Here is an 18,994-nt window from a genome sequence, read left to right on the forward strand (position 1 = left end):
TTCCCACTTTATGCTGCAGGATGGGAAATGTTAGATAAATAATACTGTTTTTTGGGGAACATGGCCTCATAACTGAGAAATGCTGTGCCATTACTGCTAGTGGCTTGGGTGCAGATGGTAAAACTCAGGTACTCCCTTATTCCCCATACCCTGACTTTGAAACTGGTCACAAATAGACAGGGTGTAATTAAAGTCCATGTATGGTACACATTTCCAGGGGTGCTGACCAGAAAATGAGACTTGCATGGCCAGAGACCAACATCAAATTTCAAAAAACTTTAGAGAAATAATTTCTAGTACAACTTTTTTTCAGAAGCTCAAAGCGCCACCAAAAATTTCCCCTGCCCTCCTCCTTTGCCTATGCTTATTCCCTTTTCTTAGGCCCTCCTTCTGCCTATGTGACTGGAGGGTGAACCGGAGCAGGACACAGATCCAGCCACAAAATGCATACATTTGTTGCTGGGTTAATTTTCAGCAGTTCAAACTGAGATAATCACAGAACAATAGTCTTAGTGGCAAAGTGCTTTCAAAGCATGGACACTTCAAATACTGTTTACTTCTATAAATATGTAGTTTGGTTTATGTTGCAGCAACACCTCATGACGATGGCAGCCCAATGTGCCAAGCCCATGACAGTGCATGGCCCCTGCTGCAGACAGGGAAGCCCTGCTCCTGCGGCTGGACTCGCACTTGCCTGCGGGATCCCGTTGTGTGAATCGGTGCACGGCTGAAAGGACCTACCTGCATGCTTCCAGCGGTAGTAGTATCTGGGCCTCAGCAAAGTTTCCAGCATTAGACCTCAGACTAAATAGATGTGTAAAACTAAACAAAACAACATAGCAGGTAACTCTTTCGAGTAGCCTTAGGAACAAAAACTGAAAGCTGTATGAAGAGAGTGAGTTTGTATAGCAGTTTTCTCAAAACTGTTTTGTTTTTGTTTGTTGTGTATGGCTGTCTCAGTCTATCACTATTTTCTAAGTTAAGAGGGATTTATATAAAGAGAGCATATCCACTAAGGCTCTGTTTATGGTCTGTCTGGTCTAAGTATTTATAATCATTCAAAAATTAGTGATTTTTTAGTGTGCGCATTTGCTTAATACCTTCCTCTTGAGGATTTTGAAATACAGAACTCATTTTGCATCTCCCTCTACTTTAACATATTGTTGCTTTGTGTAATTCTGGATCTTTCTGAATTTTGTGATAGGAGACATCCCTGTGCATAGACTGGTAAGCTGGCTGAAATGGTCCATACTTAACAATTGTTCAGGGCAGAAAATTTAAGAGCACTTTAGTTTGTTTTTCTTTCAAGTCTGCTTTTTAAATGCCTTACTAAAAACACAGATACTCTGACAGCAATAGCTTACATGCCCTTATGTACACATGAATATCTGTCAAAACAGAGAAATATGGAATTTGCTGCTGTATGTGCGTGGCACTTGCAAACTGTTCAATTCAACACTAGTACGGTAAAATTATGTTGAAATGTCACCTGTCTCTTCTGTTCAACTGTGTCATCTATGTGTAAACACACTGTTTGCAGGCGCATTGGTTTCACTACACGAAAAGCAGACCCTTCTTTATTCTCAGGTTAACTATACATTCATAAAGCATCCTGTAATTATTTGAAAGTATATATAATTCCTGTCAAGTTGTGGTGGGTAGGATTCTTCCAGGTAACATGAGCATTTTAGTTTCTACAGCCAAAAAGTCAACAGCCATATTGCAAATTCGCTTAGAAGCATCTGTTACCACTGGCTGTATGGTAGAGGGTTAGGGTTTCACAGAGCTGCAATAGAGAACATGCCCTGCTCAGCCATGTCCAGAGTGCCTGGCTCTTAATAAGTAATCCAGGATTGCTAAAATTAGCCTAGCAAATCTTTTCTTGTCTCTTTCAGCCTGGTGGATTTTTTTTTCCCTGAAAATATATTACTTTCGGCATTTTAATTCTTACACTTATCACATTAGTAATGAAAAAGTGACTGTAGATCATAGCTTTGCTTCAGGTTTTACTGGTGAAATGTGCAGATATTTTTCCCAAGTCCCCTTCTTAGTACATTGATCATTATTTCTGAGGGTAGTTTGTTCCACGACTTTCGTAAAAACTGAAAACTGTTTGCCCAATTTCCTCTAACAAAACGACTATGAAATTAGTTGTGAGATTTTCTGGAGTCGTGAAAAAAGTGCATCTTTAATTACAATTCAAGCATTGTAAATAGAATTATTTGACTATAAATAAAACACCTCGCGGTCAGCATGATTCCCAGTCTGGTATCAGTTACTGACCATTTCTCAAAGCCAGATGAACTGTGTGTGCTTCAGATTACTGAGATTCACTTTGTGCCATTTTCTGCAGACAGCAGTTACTGGATCCTACAGAGAAAGTTGCTGAGCTTATCGAGTCTCAGCGCTAAATTAAATTACAGCTCATCACCTTGTATTCTCTTTGCAGCCACTGAATCTAGTCCAAATTTATTTATCTGTGCGTGCTGCTGCAATACCATTCTAGACTGAATCTGACCAGAAAGAACATTGCATTCTGCTCTTTTCCTCCTCTGGCAGAGGCTTTGTGTACACAGCTAATTCAGTCCACCCTTTGCTAACTCACTGTTTTTTTTGTGTGCTGCCTTTTCATTTTCTTGTGTTCCTTTTTAAAGCTGTTTCTCCTTTTGATAACACCCACGCAATTTTCAAATGTTTCTGACTATATTAATTTAATCTTCATCTTGTTTCCGTTTGATCTCTTGCAGCTTCTTTTGCCACAAGCTGCATTTCTCATATTTCTCTCCCTTTGCTTATTAGTAAACCCTGCCAAGACTTGCTGGTGCCACTGTGCTACTGCACAGCTCTCTGCAAGACTGCTTGCTATTATGTGGATATTAGTCAGCCCTGGAGAGAAGGGCTCCATTGTGCTATGGGTAGAGCTGAACCATGACCAAATAAATAAAGCTTCATTTCGCTTTCTTTCAGAGTTCATTTTCTTTTGCTGTAGCCTCTAGAAGAACTAAATGAGTTGAGTCTCAAGGCCATCAGAAAACATGGAGATTTCTGGATTTTTTACACATAGACTTGTTCAGATTCTTTTCTTAAAATGGGATTAATATCAGCAAATCTCTCATGAACAGCAGAGAAAAAAAAGTGCAAGTACAGAGGAAGCACGTCTGAGAACCAGCTTTTACTGTGTTGACTGTGTGAGGACTGACTACTGCGCGGCACCTAGAGAAATGGCTAGCACTGACAATAGCATTGAAATCTCCTCCCTGGGACATCACAAAAGAACCTGTGGAGGAAAAAGCTAGCAGCTACTAAGGGAGATAAGACACACAGAAATACTTCAGGCCTGAACAAAACCCTTCTGTGTTTTGGAGATCAATTGTTGCTTTTTTAGAAGCGGCTCTTGCACCTGCTCTTGTTCAATTACTATCACTCCAGTGATTCTGGGTGCTCTACATTTCCCCTCTGCTCTTCTTTCATTTTATCCCTGTTACTGAACGTCATTAGAGAGGTTACCTAGGAGAATTATGTGTCAGTGGTTCTGCAAGCTTTGAGGAAGGAAATGGGGAAGATGCAGTGCAGAATACTGAGCATCTCCCAAGCGCACCTAGGACTTTGCTCAGTGGCAATGATGAGACCATGTATCTGCTGCCCCTGTTCCAGGTCAGATCCTTATGTTTCAGATCCTGAAATGTCCTTTTCTGTTATCACAATACCTTTCTTATCTTCTGAGTTGCCTTCCTTCCAGTAATAGCATATAAAGCAATAATTTATGTTACTCCTTGCATGCCTGCTTAAAACCTAGCAACAAGAGAAGTCCTTGTAAGTGGTGGGAACCAGCCCTGCAGTCTAAAGAGCACGTCTCTTCCTAAGCAGAGTTTCTAATTGAAGCACGTCACAGCTGACGACAAGGACTTCCCTGACAGCTGACGAAATGAGTAGCATTGCAGTGCTTTGCATTAGGCCTTTATACTGACTTCCAGGAAGGTTTCAGTTCCCTGATTTTTGAAGATATAGTTGCCAACACGGAAACAAATCACGTGCTGCTGCTTTCAGGACAGGGAAAGAGTTTCCCCTTCCCATCAAATTCTGCTGTGGAATAAAATCACAAGACAATGCACCAGCTACAGAACTTCAATACCAAACAACCAGCCCCAAATCCCAGTGAGCAGGCTTCCTAGTTGGCAATGGATCCTCCTTGGCATGCCGGAAACACTGAGGAAGCAAAGCCCCTAACCCTGGGGAACTGTGATCAGAAACTCATTCAAGCGCGGAGAATGGCTGGAAACAGTTATCAACCCACTACCTGTGTCTGAATGAGTCTCTTATCTGTAAAATCTGCCTTTTGTTTATGTCTGAATCAAAATATTGGACATTTTTGGGACCCCATAAACTTTTTGTTGTTACTGCAAGTAGCATAAAAGTCCATATGCAAACCATGGATTTTTTTTAGGACTTGCAAGCTTTGCTCAGCTGTGAATTCCTGCGGGGTCTCTGCTCTCTGCTTGAGAGTAATTCACTCCTAAACACTTATTCTCAAGTGACATGATCCTGTTCCCACATGACCGTGATGGCCTTTGAAAGCATATCCATGCCATGCAGCAATATATATAGGAACAGACACATACATACTGAGAGGAAGCACTGAAGTCTATCTACAGCTGCCTCCTGCAATAGAAGTAATGTGATCACACAGAGTGCATCTACTTACTCAGATACGGTGTCAGAAAGATAATTCATGTCCTCTCTGCAGAAGTAAAAATAAGTAAGGTTCAGGCAGAGTTCAACAACCTTAGGTTGCCTATTAGCAGTTCACAGTGCGGATGAGATGCCCAAAGTTTTCCCGGGATACAAGGCCCTTCACGCTAACAGGAAAGCAGCCAGGTGAAGGCCCAGTGCATGGATGAAGGGCACAGTGCTCACACTTCAGTGAGTCATACTTCTTTGGTCGTGACTTTAGTGGGCTTTTGAGAACCACGACTACAGCGTCTTTTAGCAGGATTGCCTTGAGTCACTGGCCTGACTATTCAAGATCTATAGATCTACGGAACCCGAGCGGGTTTATAGAATAGGCTGTTCCTGTTCACACACTACATTATGAATTATAAAGTGCAACTGTGGGTAGACTGTCAATTAATTTCTATCTTAATCTCTCCTTTGAATAACAAGGCTCTATTAATAAGTAGTAACCATGCCTTTGCCAGATCTTGCAAGTAAAATCTACTCTTATTTCAGTCTTAGAGAGAGAAGTAACAAATGAAAACAATAAACAACTGCAAATTGCTATGAACTTCCAAATCTGACCAAATTGGGTCATTCAACCAGTGTCACCTCCTGTCTGCCTCTTTTCCATGCCTATTTTTCTCCCTTGTTACACTGCATAGCAATGCTGACTTCAGAGCAAAAGCAAAAGCGAATTCATTGTGGACCTCCATGGGAAGTACTTCAGCAAATCTCAAATACACAACCAATTTACAGTCACGTATGAAAATTTACAATCAAGACTGGCAAACTATAAATCGGCCTACCTACCACTACAAATTAATCTGTATGAGCTGACAAGCTGAATGATTAATATTAATGTACATTTGAAAATGGGAATAAATTTGTCCAAAATGGAAGCAGCCAGACTGTAGCCCTTAATAGGGAAGAAATGGATTCCAAAAAGAATTTGGGACCACAGGGGGGTAATTAACTGAATATTGTATCAGTGTTTATAAATACCTGATGGTGGTCAGGAGGAGTAGAGAAGAATGAGCCAGACTCTTTTCTGTGGTGATAGGACACTAACAGGGTAAGAAGTAAGGGGCAAAACCTGAAACACATAAAATTCCTTTTAAACATAAAAACAAACAAAAACCCACCCTACACACCACAGAAGTTTTCCACCATGGGGTAATGAAATGCTGGAACAGGTGGCCCAGAGAAGTTTTGGAGTTTCCATCCTCTGAGACGTTCAAAACTGGACTGGACACAGTCCTGGGCAAGCTGCTCTTGGTGGCTCTGCTTTGAGCAAGGGCTTGGATGAGACAATCACTAGAGGTCCCCAACACCTCCACCTGCCTGTGATCCTGTGATGACTGTGGTCTGCCAGTACCTACACGGAGATCATAAATATGAGAATAGAAGGACCATAAACTTACCTTTGTGACAAGATCTAGCAGCTGGTACTAAAATTATTTAAATAAACTGCAAAGTTTTGACAGTCTGAATTGCTGGAACAGTTTGCTAGGGTGGATTCTCCACCAGTGCCAATTTTGAAATGAAATTAGATGCCATTCTAAACAAGACCATGTTACTTAACTAGGAAATAATTCAGGAAAGCCTCTGGTCTAAGCTGTAATGTGTTTAGATTTCTTTCTTAATAATGATCTCTTCTTGTCTACATTTTATAAATGCACATTGCTGAAAGAGGCCTGTGTTCTGGTGAACTTAAGTATCTTGGTGCATCTTTTAGTTATGCTTTTCATTACATTCTTTTAACCTCAGAAAACTGGAAGAGATACAAATATATATATATTTGCATAATATTGTCAACACATAGGAAAATCTAGAGTGAGAAGACCAGCTGATGTATTTTAACTCCATAAATTTGTCTTTGAAGATACAAAAATACTTTTGAAAATGAAACTTTATCACAGGAGAGCCCTGTAAAACCCATATTTCTCCTTGGGGTGCCGGCTCCTCACAGGAAAAAAAAAGTCTTATACAACCTTTAGGTTGTGGTTTTAAAAAGTTTTAAGAAAGTAGAAATTTTTTCATCTCATAAAGTACAACTATAACTATGATGCCAAACTTCAGTAAGAATTGTAAGTTCACAAAAATATGCATGCTTCCCCACCCGTTCTGACTACAGAGGATGACTAGTTATCATGGTCACAGGACTGCAGTTTACCAAGATCTTTTGAATTTTAAGCTAGCCCAAAACACGACGGTGTGCATCTGAACAGCACATTTTCTAGTTTACTATGTCACTGGGACAGCAGTCGGTGCATGTAGCAGGTTGCACATGGACAGAGTGCCTTGAAAGGCCTGCTTTGGGTCAAATATTTGTTTTGTAGATTGCACATCGATAGGCTTTTTTAGGTCTGTGCGGTCTCTCTTTTTTCCAGCTATATCATGCTGCTGCCACGCAGGTGGCAGTGCACAGTCTGCTGCATGCCCTACTTTTTTGTATAGACAAATATCCTCATCATTCCTCCCTTTGACTCTAGCAGCTTTAAGAAGTGAGGGCACTGCAGTTTGTCAGCGTCTTCTGTGACATACCTGGGTGGTGATGGTCTGGGCTCAATGCTGGCATGCAGCAGGCTGAAGGCAGGGGACTGGTTTTCACAGTCAGGCAGACAGGCCAAATCCCTTTAGACACAAAGAGGACATTTTTAGAATAACTAATATTCAATCAGTGACAGATCAGACAAAGTGCCATGTTTCAGAAAATTACTGCTTAGGAAGGAAGACTAGAGATATCAGGGAAATAGGATTCTCAGCTTTAGAGAGCCACATCAAATATGTGCTAAATTATTCCAAAAAGAATAGAAGGAAAATTATGTTTGCTAAACCCACCGGGTACATTTGAGCTTCCTCCCCCCCCCCCCATCAGGAGAATTTTAGACTTGAGCTGAGATGTCTCTCCTGAAAGGAATAAAACATAATTTGTTCCCTCTGGCACATTACTCCCCGTTAGAAACACAGGAGGTGATGTTTGTACCATACCCAATGCCACCCTTCCACCTGATCGACATGGCCAGAAACCTGCACCCAGGTGGACCCTGGGGCTCCAGGGCAGATCCATCTCCCCACAGGGATGGATATCCACAGAAACCAACCCCTGCATCGCTAACTCTTTGGAGCAGCCTGGAACAGACCTTTCAATTTGCCAGAATCACAGCCCAGAAATGGCCAGTGTGTCTTACCAGCCTCCCCTGAACCTTTCACTCAACTTTCTTTAACAGTAAACCAAAAATATCAACAACAACAACAAAAAGGAAATGAATATAAAGAACATTTCTCACTGTTACAACTGCAATGAAAGTCTCAGACCTCCTCTCCCCCACCCCAAACTCCCAGCCCCCAAGGAAATGTTGCTGGGGAGGCTGCAGAAAACCTAGCATGAGAGTGCAAACAAGGCACAGTTCCCTCGCTCACGTAAGCAAACTTCTAAGTAACCACTAAAGATAAATTAAATACCAGCATGATTTGCCGGGACTGGTGCTTTGTTTATGTAATTCACTTGCAAGGTTTATTTCGTAAAAGTGCAAACAACCAGTGCCATTTCTTTTTTTAAATCTGGGTTGGGTGACTGGCAGAAGTCTGCACCAGCCACACAATGGAGATCATGCAGGCTGCCCCATGGTGGGCTGCCTGCCTGACACAGTGCTGAAGGAGTAGCTCACAGCTTGTGAAAAAGGACATTTCTCTTCATTTTTCATTCCTCGTATTTATGGGAAATTAGAAAATGACAAGAAAGTATTAAAAAAAAATTGCAAATTTCAAAAGTTTGCTGATTCCCTAAAATGCAGCAGCATAATGCTTAGCTAGCAATGGAGGAAAAATTCTTATAATCCAAAGATGAAATAATTCATTTTTTTTAAAAACAAACAAACAAACAAACACTAAAAAAGCTGCACACAAAAGGCAGAGTAAAAGTATATATTTACCAATCACCGGTTATCTGAGTTTAATATAGCAGAAAGAAACTTAAATGTTAGTTAAAATTTAACAGTTGTCTTTTAACTTGCGTGATTACAAACTTTGAAGCCACATCCAGAATAAAGTAGGAGTTCTCCGTGGAAGTAACCTGATTTGAGCATCAGTAGCAGGCTACTTTTGAAGGAGAGCCAATACAAACGGTCCTTTTGATAACGTCTGCCTTGAGCATGATGAAATATGGTTCTTGGATCTGATTCACCACACGTTTCTGTCCTCTTTGAGTCCCTTTTAAGTTTAAAAAAAATTCACAGAACTTTAGCCAGAAGTTTACCCTAATGATAAGTCTAGATTGCTGACCTAAAATGGGATTGCCTAATCTCTCTCTTTTTTTTTTTTTTTTTTTTTACTAAATAAAGATATTTACTCTAGTGTGATGTTAATTAATAACTGTGTGATGGACCAAGTTGGAGACCTCAGGATGGGATTGAACAATCAAAAGCCAAATACTTTCTCATTTAGTCTGCATTTGTTACTAAAATCAGGCTTTGATTACCATTGTTTCTGCTCTCTTATGATGAGTTTAAAGCTATAAAGGTTGCAAAAATGGTTAGATTTGCTTACTGGAGCTGGAATGGAAAAACAGTGGTATTTTCATCTCCCCTGTTTCTCGTTCCTTCCCCATACAACAGTGCAATTGCTTAGGTATGCAGCTTATGCTGACAGTAATACATCGCCCAAATGTAGACAGGTATTGCTCTGCCACAGAGGATTTTAGTTCATACTGAGCTTCAAATGCCTGCTTAAGTCAACCTTTGTCAAGGGGGAGCCTGAATATGTACCTTACACACCTTTGTTTATGGCCAGCAGGGTGAACACAAACACTAGGTAAATCTTTTCTTTTCTGTCCATTTTTCTCAGTTTAGCTAGGTCCAGGACATGGATTTGAGAAGGGTTTGTTTGGAAGCCCAGGACAACCATTTCCTTCAGCTATAGGAGGGTTTCCTAAACTTGTGAAGGCTGCTCCTTCTGCTTCAGGAAAATGAGCAACTTTGCTGCGTGTTGCTGAAGTCCTGCACATTTCCTCCCCCCTCTCAGCCCACCTTGGATAACTCTGAGGTATGCTGCTGCTGGTTTGTGTTTCGTTTTTGGAAAATACTGCCTCAGGTAGGCCTTTCAAAAATGAAAGCCCTTGTCAGTTTCTCTTCAACACCAAAATTTTAAGGGGTTACTTGCTGCCAGTGCTAATATCAGTCATCTGCTCATCTATATACCTTATATATGACACACATTTCTTCTGCTATCCTATTAGCAGTTTTACCACATTTAAATCCAATTATCATTAACTGCGGAGGACAGCCAGCAGTGGATAGCTCTTCTCTGTTTCTTATGCAGTATAAAGATTGGAGGTTTAACTCTGTTTCTGTTCACGATAAATAAGTGCTCACTTCATTTCCAGGGTTTAAAGGACTAACCCTCCCTTCTAGCTTGGGGACTTGTACAGGGCCCCTGTGCATCAACAAAACGTTACTGGGCTCCCTGAAGCAGATTTCAGCCTCTGCTGGAAGTCTGGCGATGCCACAACGCAGACTTCCAGTGTGCTGAGGAGCCTCTGCTTTCAGCAAAATGGTCCAAACTGCCAAAGCACATCAGCAAATACACAGTTTCAATTCCATCTGCCCTGCTCAGTAGCATGTGTGAACTGTGATTTTGTAATGTGACACTTAAACAACTAACGTAGGCATCTGAGGAAACAGTAGTAAAGCCACAAGCCTTTGTTTGTGGCCTCTGCAGCACCAACATTACTGCAGCAGGAAAGCAGAGATTACTTTCCTGGTTATACTACTCTAGCCGAAATTTCATGCCACGTATGAGCAACATGAAAGCTCTTATGCAATTATTATTATTAATTATTATTATTTTTAATTTTAAAATACATTCTGCCATTAAAGTCTTTCAGAAATATACAGGACATCCCCACTACACCATAAGAAGCCATTTTTTGGGGTTCTTTTTTGTGTATTTCAACACATTTTCCCAGATGTTGCTATCAGCTGACAGAGATGTGCTATTTCTACATTTAACAAACAACAATGTAAACACTCTGCAGTTTAATGAACTAGAACTGTGTCACGAACCAGATATCTTCCCTTCCTCTCCTGCCTCTCAGAGCAAGCATTTTATTTTGCCTCTAAACAAGTATTTAAACTTCTTTAAAACAATATTGCCAAAGATGAAATCACATTGTGGCTTTCATTTTGTCTTCATAGCTACTAGCTATTAACTATGGAAATATCCTAGGACTCATTAACGGACAGAAAGCTGTCTAATCCTTCCAGTTCCATGAGAACTTTTTTAATTTTTCCAATCTCAAAGAGCAATGAAACAAAAAAGACAGATTTTGGATAGCAAAATACATGTATGTTGTTTAAAACGTTCATAGCAACTGTATAAAAATGCATAATCCTCACAGATGATATATTAAAATCATTTTGCTAAGAGCCATGAGGTCAGGAGGCCGAAATTTTCCAGAAGGCCGGAACATGAGTCAATACACACTGGGTACAGAAAACCCAGGCTCACCTGCAAACAGCCACAGTGCTGCCCCAAGTTGTGTACATCCACTCCACGTGCTGCACTCGCACAGGTCTCGCCCACCCACACTGGACCTGATGCCAGCCCCGAGTAGTTACGCTACATAATAAATTTTCACTTATGCTTTGCCAGTGAATATTTATATTGCAGAGGTACACAGAATCTCTAGACCACGCTGTAGGTAGGCAGCTGTGATGCAAACTCATACACGGAGAGGATCTGCAGCACTGCGAATACAAAAAACAGAAGCTGAGAATGCCGAGACCGTTCCAAACGCAGCCACCTCCGTGTGGCTCCATTCTGAAGGATGCCAGCCAGAATCCCAGTGCTGACTGAGTTTGATCAGAGCTTTTGGTCCTCCCGGTTCAATGAACATAAGCAGCTGTTTGCCACCCAAGTGCCAATGCCTACCCAATTCTGCCTGAAGTGTTAGGAATGAGAAAACTGTATGAGTTTTTTTTGTTTTAGAGGCCAAAATCCTGATCCTGCATAGTGCCGCTCTGACTGGGGTTAATTTACCATGTTGAAAAGATAACATTTTGATGAGGCTTATGTTATCTGGACTAGATATTTTGTGTGCTTTAATGTGAGGTAAATGGATATTGCGGAAGGAAAGGGAAAGACAGACCTGGGGCAAATATTCAGCCATTTCAGGCACAGGAAAATATTGGTGTCAAAATGTCCTTCCTATGGCTGGTTTCTGCTACCTGGACTCTTTCACTGGCTCCTTTATATATACAGGTTATTTATATATACAGGTTATTTATATATAACCTGCAGAGAAGGGCCGATGGCTCTGGGCAGTTTGAGAAGCTGCAGAAACACCCATAGGGAAAATACTTCAAATTGTGAAGGAAATTTTCTCCTCCCAGCTGGATGACCCATATGCTGGGCAGCCTGGTCATTACTTCAGCTCCTCCTTGCCTGTTCTCCTGGTGTCCAGCTGCTTCGGGAGCTGGAGGATTTCATCAGGTGGAGAAACCCAAGCCAACCTGCTTGCACATCACTCCTGGTTCTGAAAGTCACGGTGCCTCTTTCCTTCCCCTAGCCAACCAGGCTATGGGAGGCACAGAAATTTGGTGCAAAAGGCCGGAAGAGAAAGTCCACGTGAGCTCCTCCTGAGCAGGAGCTGCTCCCAGGAGCCAGACCCTTCCCCGGCCTCAGCCTTCCCCTGTTGAAACAGCTTCAGGATTTTCCTCCACAAACATCCCGCCCCAACTCCACCTGCCCTCTGCTGCCTCAGCCAGCATTGTTTTCTTGTTCTGCTAAATGCTCTTTGGGGAATTTTGCTCTTGTAACTACAAGCAGGGAATTTTGGTGTTGCTAATGATCCTCGCCGAAGCACCAGGGCTGCAGCAAGTGGGATGCCAGACTGTGCCAACTTGGCCACACCTTACCAGCTGTAAGGTTGGTTATTATTAAGGTTGCTGAAGAGAAATAAAGGCTGCTGCAAGACGAAAGTAGTGGCAGACAAACGGCAACTTGGTAAAAAGGAATGACACTCCTGGCAACCCAGCTCCCTGCCTTGACACAAGACTAACGAAGGCTGATGCTGGCTAGAAATTTTTCAGCATTATTATGCTGACTACTGCAGATTCAAGACATTATCTTATTTACTCTCCACAAAAGCTTCCCATAAAAAAACAAAATGGTCTCCTGAGATAAAACTGGCTTACAGCAGAAAACCTTCATCAAATATAGAGACTTTGGCACTTTTCTACTATTCAAACAAAGTGCTTGCTTGTACTACCCTCTATAATAAAACAGGGCAAGGCAGCGCTTACCATGGAAGGAAGTGTTTTCAATCCAGAGGATTTTAATTCTTTTCTTTGGCCGGTATATTAATTCACTCTCACTTCCTGACTTATTTGTCTTGAATTTAAAAGATGAGTGTAAGCTACAAGAATGCATCCTGATTTTCAGGGGAATTCAGTTCAGATAATATCATTTAAAACATACCTGAAAAAGTAAAACTACAAACAAAGCTTTCTGGAATAGTTAAGAAAGATAAATGAGATTTGGAGACTAAAACATGTTATGCTAAATTGTATCCTAATTTTGGAAATCTCTGCAGTCTTTATAACTGATAAAAAGAAAAATCTAACAAATGCCAGGAAAATACTCACAGCAGGTAATGATATACATCTTCCTTGTTACCACGTTACCATGGTTTGGATTCATTTTAAGTACAGTGAAGTTAGTAAGAGTTTTTTCATAGGTAATGGGCAAGGACTGGGCACTGATATTATCAGGATGGAAAAAGTGACTGTGTTGATTACTGCAAGCAGAATATGCTGGTGTGGTGGTTTCATCCTGCTGGGCAGCTAAACTCCACCACAACCTCTCTCTCATTCCCCCTCTCCAAAGGAAAAGGAGGAGAAAATACGAGGTAATTGCTACACTATTTTAAGAAACCACAAAGCATGCCCAGAGACACAAAGCTTGTTTCACAATCTCTGAAGATATAATTGCGAGTAGGTTGAGCTAGATGCAGAGAGAAATGAAACTACCATATAAACAGAAAGAAAGTCTATTGTAATCACGGACTCCGTTAAATCTGTATTTGTAAGAAACATGTTAACTTAGCCAACAGAAGTTGGCAGTTATGTGTGTGTAGCCAGTTTTTCAAAAGGACAAAGAAATACCAGAGTATGCTTATTCTGGCGTCAAGGCACTTTCACCCTGGCTGAAAACTCAGCTATATTTGCTCTCAGTCCAGAATCATCTTCATCCTACTCAGCATATTATCATTCCTTTCAGATACATACAAATTCGTAAAATGAATTGTAATTTACATCTAGAGGTAAAGGATTTAAGGAAGGTTAATTCCAGTGAGGTTACCTGCCTACTCTGCAAGCAGCACAGCACCTTCTCCGGCTCTCCAATAGCTGGGGTCCTCAAGTATTCAGAGCTTTTATTAAAACCCTGCATTGCTCCCACTTTTTCATATGGAGAAACCAAAGCCTACAGAGATTATCTGATTTACTGTAGGATCAGTAATTTCCAATCTTGTTGCAGCCAGGCCACATTTGAGGAAAATGACAACATAGCATAATTCCCAGGCAAAGGCTATTGGCTTTCACATCAGAGCTGCAATGGACTATACTGATGTTCACAGAAGCAATGTCAAACACAAGCTATGTAGCTCGGGGAATAAGCTGGTCATGCTAAAACCAAAAGCAGCAGCAAGGAGCCACCGAGCCCCACCCAAAGCCACATTTCACAACACACACTGCTGCCCATGCCCGCAGGGCTGTGCCTGGGTGCCTGCTGCTGCAACCCAGAATTGCACAAAACGCCTGGTGCAGAGCCAGAGGCTGAATACAGATCTCCTGAGCTTCACACAAGTGCTGTCATCACAGAAAAACCTTTATTTCCTGTCAAATTGCTAACATTTACTCTCCAATGTGTTTGCCTATGAACAGAAACAAACAAACAAACAAAAAACGAACAAACAAAACCAAAAAAAACTAACAAACAACAACAAAAAAAGGAAAAATCAAATAAATGTGAAAACAAATTATGTGTTTATGGAAAAATCTCACAAAATGCAGACAAGCCAGAACTTAATAGAAATTAGAACACCAAAGAAATTATAACAAAAAGTCTATAGACTTTTATCAATAATTAATATTTGTTATTTTCATCCAGACCTATATTCCTTCTATAGAATTCTGCAGCGAGCCTAAGTAGTCCATTCATAAAACATGAGCTTATAATTTGGACATTACATAAAGACTGCAAGGGAAATGATTTCTTTCAGCAAATCAGGAACTTCAGTTTGAATGCGAGAGCTCACCTCCAACGAAATTCATTATTTTCATTAAAATTGAACAGTTCTTTGAAAGATACTAGTTAGTGAAGTATTGCAAGATGGCAAAGGATATTACCTTTATATCTTTAGATGTTTACCCACTAAATACAACTTAAACTTGGACTTGTGAATGCACAGAGAAAGAAAAATCTATTTCACATGGCCATTTTCTTCTTTCACTTGTACTTGCTCAGGAAGCCCAGTGCTTCCAAGTACAAGAGTACAAACTGCTTGTGACTGCTGTCAGAGAAGTATGCTTTGCTCATGGTCGGCTCAGGGTTGTCGCTGTCAGCAAGGCCTAATGCAAGTCTAAACTCACTGATTAAGACATTTTAGGTAAAAACCGGCTTGTTTCACTTCATTCTCCACCTCTTTTTAAACTGCCATACAACCCTTTAAGAGAAACTTCTGCAGTAAACTGTGACAGGGAGAATATTACCCCTGGACACTTGTTCAAGTGAGGCCTAAAATAGCATTTCTATTTGCCTGAAGCACACCCTGCTACTGCCAAGTCACCCTGGCACGCTGCTCTGGGGTCATCCTTACCCTGAGGACAGGTTGATATGCCCAGCACAAGAGGTTCTTCCTTCAGGCACGGCTCAGACCCAGTTTTGGCTCCATCCCAGACCAGTGAAGGGCTGGGCGAGCCACCCCGCTCCACCCGGCGCAGAGCATCGCGGGAAGATGCTGAGGGTGCAGCAGCACTGCCAAAGGAGCCGCCCGTGGGGTGGTGACCGAAGGCACAGCCCTCTGCCAGGAGAAGGCTCCTGCTGATGGACCCGGCCACCTGCACAGCAGGCAGAGGGCATAAATCCATCTTTATATACGGGTGTCAGAGATGCAAACGTGCCCTGCAGTGACCTTCTCGGACATTTTGTCAGCAGTCTGGTTCCTGCAGTGCACAAATCCCAGAGTTAAGTGGAATTTCTACAGTGTTTCAAAAATACATTAATTATAGTTCAGAGGTGAGGTAATTAGTCGGTGATCTGGTCTTAGATAATGGAAGAGAAAATATTTTAAGTCTTGCATTATAAATGCCGCAGTGGGTAAATTGCTGCAGATTAAATTCTTTCAGGAGCTTTTAAGCACAGATTCCCCCCCACCCCCTTTGCTCTGAGAAAATACACCTTTACTTCAGAGTGAGGAGCTAAAGTGGAGGTAAAAGACTGAGACAGATTCTTACCTAGTGTGAACCGGCACCTTTAGGATGGAGGATGGCTCTGCTTGTTTAAATAGCTGGCTTTCAGCTAGTGCTGTGACTCACATTTATTGGTGCTGACAATATACATGACCTGAGCAAGCTTCCCAAATGAACTCCATGTCAACCTAAGAACACCATTTCTTGGCTTGGTCAAAGTTATTGAATAGTCTAGAGAATGACTGGCAAACACCTAATCTCCTATAAAGAAAGGAAAAAAATAAAACTAGAGGGACAGACTAAGTGATAGATTAAGTACTAGAAATTAGAGCATTGAAAACACCTTGTCATCATGCAGATTACAATTCTATACAGAAAGTTATGACCTTCATAAATAAAGAATGAACGATCAAGTTGTTGAGTTTGGGGAATATATTTTGTAAATTAGCAAGTGCATAAATAGTTGTATTAAAGTCTTTGCCAATTGGGTTGTCAAACTGAAATTTCTTCAGTCAAAACTTAAATTCTATATTGACAGCATTTTTACAAGTTGGCAAATATGGGACTCATCCAAAGGCTGCTGAAATCAGTGGGAGTTTCTCATTGAATAAGAACTCTCTGCTTCATAATGCAAACAGCACGGCGTTCTCAACACCTATCTCTGCAAAACTGCTTTATAACCAAAACGGACTATTTTCAGCTAAGAAAGCCTGTTAAAAATGCAAAGTTTCACAAAGACTCCAAAAATCTTTTTTTTTTTTTTCTTTTTTCCCTCCAACACAGTATTCTTCAAAGCTGCCTGTCTCTATTTCGTTTATATGCATGAAAAAAAGCAGCTAATAATCAGAACGGAGAATCAGGAGTCTGGAAACTCATCTTGGGTTCCATCTTTTATATGCTTTTGTGCAAAATTCTTAGTTGTTCTGTGATGAAGATGATTCCAAAATTTCATAGGAATGTCCTCCTTGAGCACTTGAAGGACAAAGGTTTTTCTACTAATAAAATATGCAATAAATATATACCAAACAGAAGAGTTAAGATTATTTCTGTAATTAGCTGCAAGCCAGAGTAGAGTTTTGTGGAAGAAATGGCCCAGAAAACATTCATAAGCATCCACTGGTTGGTACAGCTCCTGCAAACACCCACTAAAAATTACATTTACAAATCTCTCCATATGCTATAGAAGCAGAAATTCTGGGATGCCTTAAATTGAATTTGTTCATATAGAATTGCTATACAATGGATGGAAGGCTGACTGAAATATTGAAAAGTAGCAGTAAAGTACTGGTGATAAAGTCTCCTGTTTGCATATAAACCGTCATCATGAAATAAACCCCATACCTGATGGGAAAGAAAAGTGTGTTGAGGATGCTGAAGGTTCCCTGCTTGCTCCACTTAGGGGCTGTCCAGATTGCGGGGTCAGCTCTTGACTCTATACCAGTCCTCCCTAGAGAGAAGACAGTTTCCTTGGAGAAAATCATCTCTTGAATGGGTCAGAGGCCAGACAAGGCCTTGTTGCATGAGGTTTATGATGCTATATAAGTAGCTAACCACAGACAGAAGAATATTGTGTTGATATTACAATAAAACATATGTCATTTTCTGAGTACAATAATAAAATAATAATAATAATAAAAAAAAGAAGTTGGAGCTATGTAATTACTGGAACAATTTATCATGATGGCTTTTGCAATATTTTCATTATCATCATCCAGCAAGGCCTTTCTGGCTTGTTGTTTTTGTTATTTTTGCACATTGCCCAGGAGAATTTCACACAGAGAAATGAACAACGATGTTACTTTAGTTATTACAGTTATCACATGTTGCAGAATGTTTTCCCATTTCCAGTCCTCTCCTGTCCTCTGCTGAGGTCATGCCTGTCTTTGCAAGCAGGAAGGATGGTTTCAAACAGGACCCTTGAGTATGGTTAATATTTTAGTGTAGCCACCAAACCAAAACATCTTTATAAAACAAAGATTGAGATCGAATACAGGTAAAAGTGCAGTAGAGATTGTTTTACTCCTCCAAGATGAAGGGACACTGCCTGGCTTCATTCTGAATCAGGAAGGAAGCCTGTATTCCATCTGGGCATGCTTAACAAGAGCAACCGCTGAAGTTAAGAGCTAGACCTCATGCACCATTCACAGTGGTGAGAGAACAGACCTGTCTACGACTGCTTCAGTGCCCTCACCTTCAAACATGAGAGGCCCGGGCTTACTCAGCCTGATGTAAACCATGGATTTAGGAGCCCCTGGGCTACAGGTGACCCAAATTCAAGTTCTGCCCTTGGGAGACTTGAATGCCAATTTCCCCATCACCAGCAAATGTCATGACAACCTGAGTGCTGAATAAAAAGGATAGAAAGGCACAACACCACCCTTGCTTTGTAAATCAAGCCGTGGAGGGAAAATATTTATGAGCTGAAGTTACCCATTCAATTTCATCAGTAGTTTTGGATCACACAAAACCTCAGGTAGATTCTGAAGCTATGGGGGAGAATTGCTATAATTTTGAATAGTCATAAGTATGCAAAACCCTGGAGATAAAATTTATGGCTACTTTATCAAATGTAATTTCTGATATACTTTATCTTGCTGAACAAATTTGGACAGATGCTATAAAACTAAGTCATTAGTGAAATAGGCATTACACTCATGGCTAGATCTAATACCAAAGGTAAGGATTGGTTACAAACTAGAACACTGCCCTGGAGTTACCTCTTGTTTTTTAAATCCCTTCAGCCAAAGCAATCCCGTGCTCTGCTTGTGGTCAGTCTGGGAACAGCACCACTACCAAAAAAAAAAAGAACA

The 18,994-nt window shown here is 40.9% G+C and overlaps 1 long non-coding RNA gene across 1 annotated transcript in view; it reads right to left on the bottom strand.

Moving 5' to 3' along the window:
- The window catches only part of LOC106043140 (uncharacterized), a 51,271-nt gene extending 35,523 nt beyond the window's left edge, over positions 1 to 15,748 (bottom strand). Inside the window, exons 1-2 of the long non-coding RNA XR_010832692.1 lie at positions 15,593 to 15,748; positions 7,258 to 7,347 (exon numbers count right to left, since the gene is read on the bottom strand). This is a non-coding gene — a long non-coding RNA (uncharacterized lncRNA). The remainder of the gene's footprint in view (positions 1 to 7,257; positions 7,348 to 15,592) is intronic.
- Between the last annotated feature and the right edge of the window lie 3,246 nt (positions 15,749 to 18,994).

This window comes from Anser cygnoides, chromosome 7, assembly GCF_040182565.1.
Source record: "Anser cygnoides isolate HZ-2024a breed goose chromosome 7, Taihu_goose_T2T_genome, whole genome shotgun sequence".
Classification (NCBI taxonomy): Eukaryota; Metazoa; Chordata; class Aves; order Anseriformes; family Anatidae; genus Anser; species Anser cygnoides.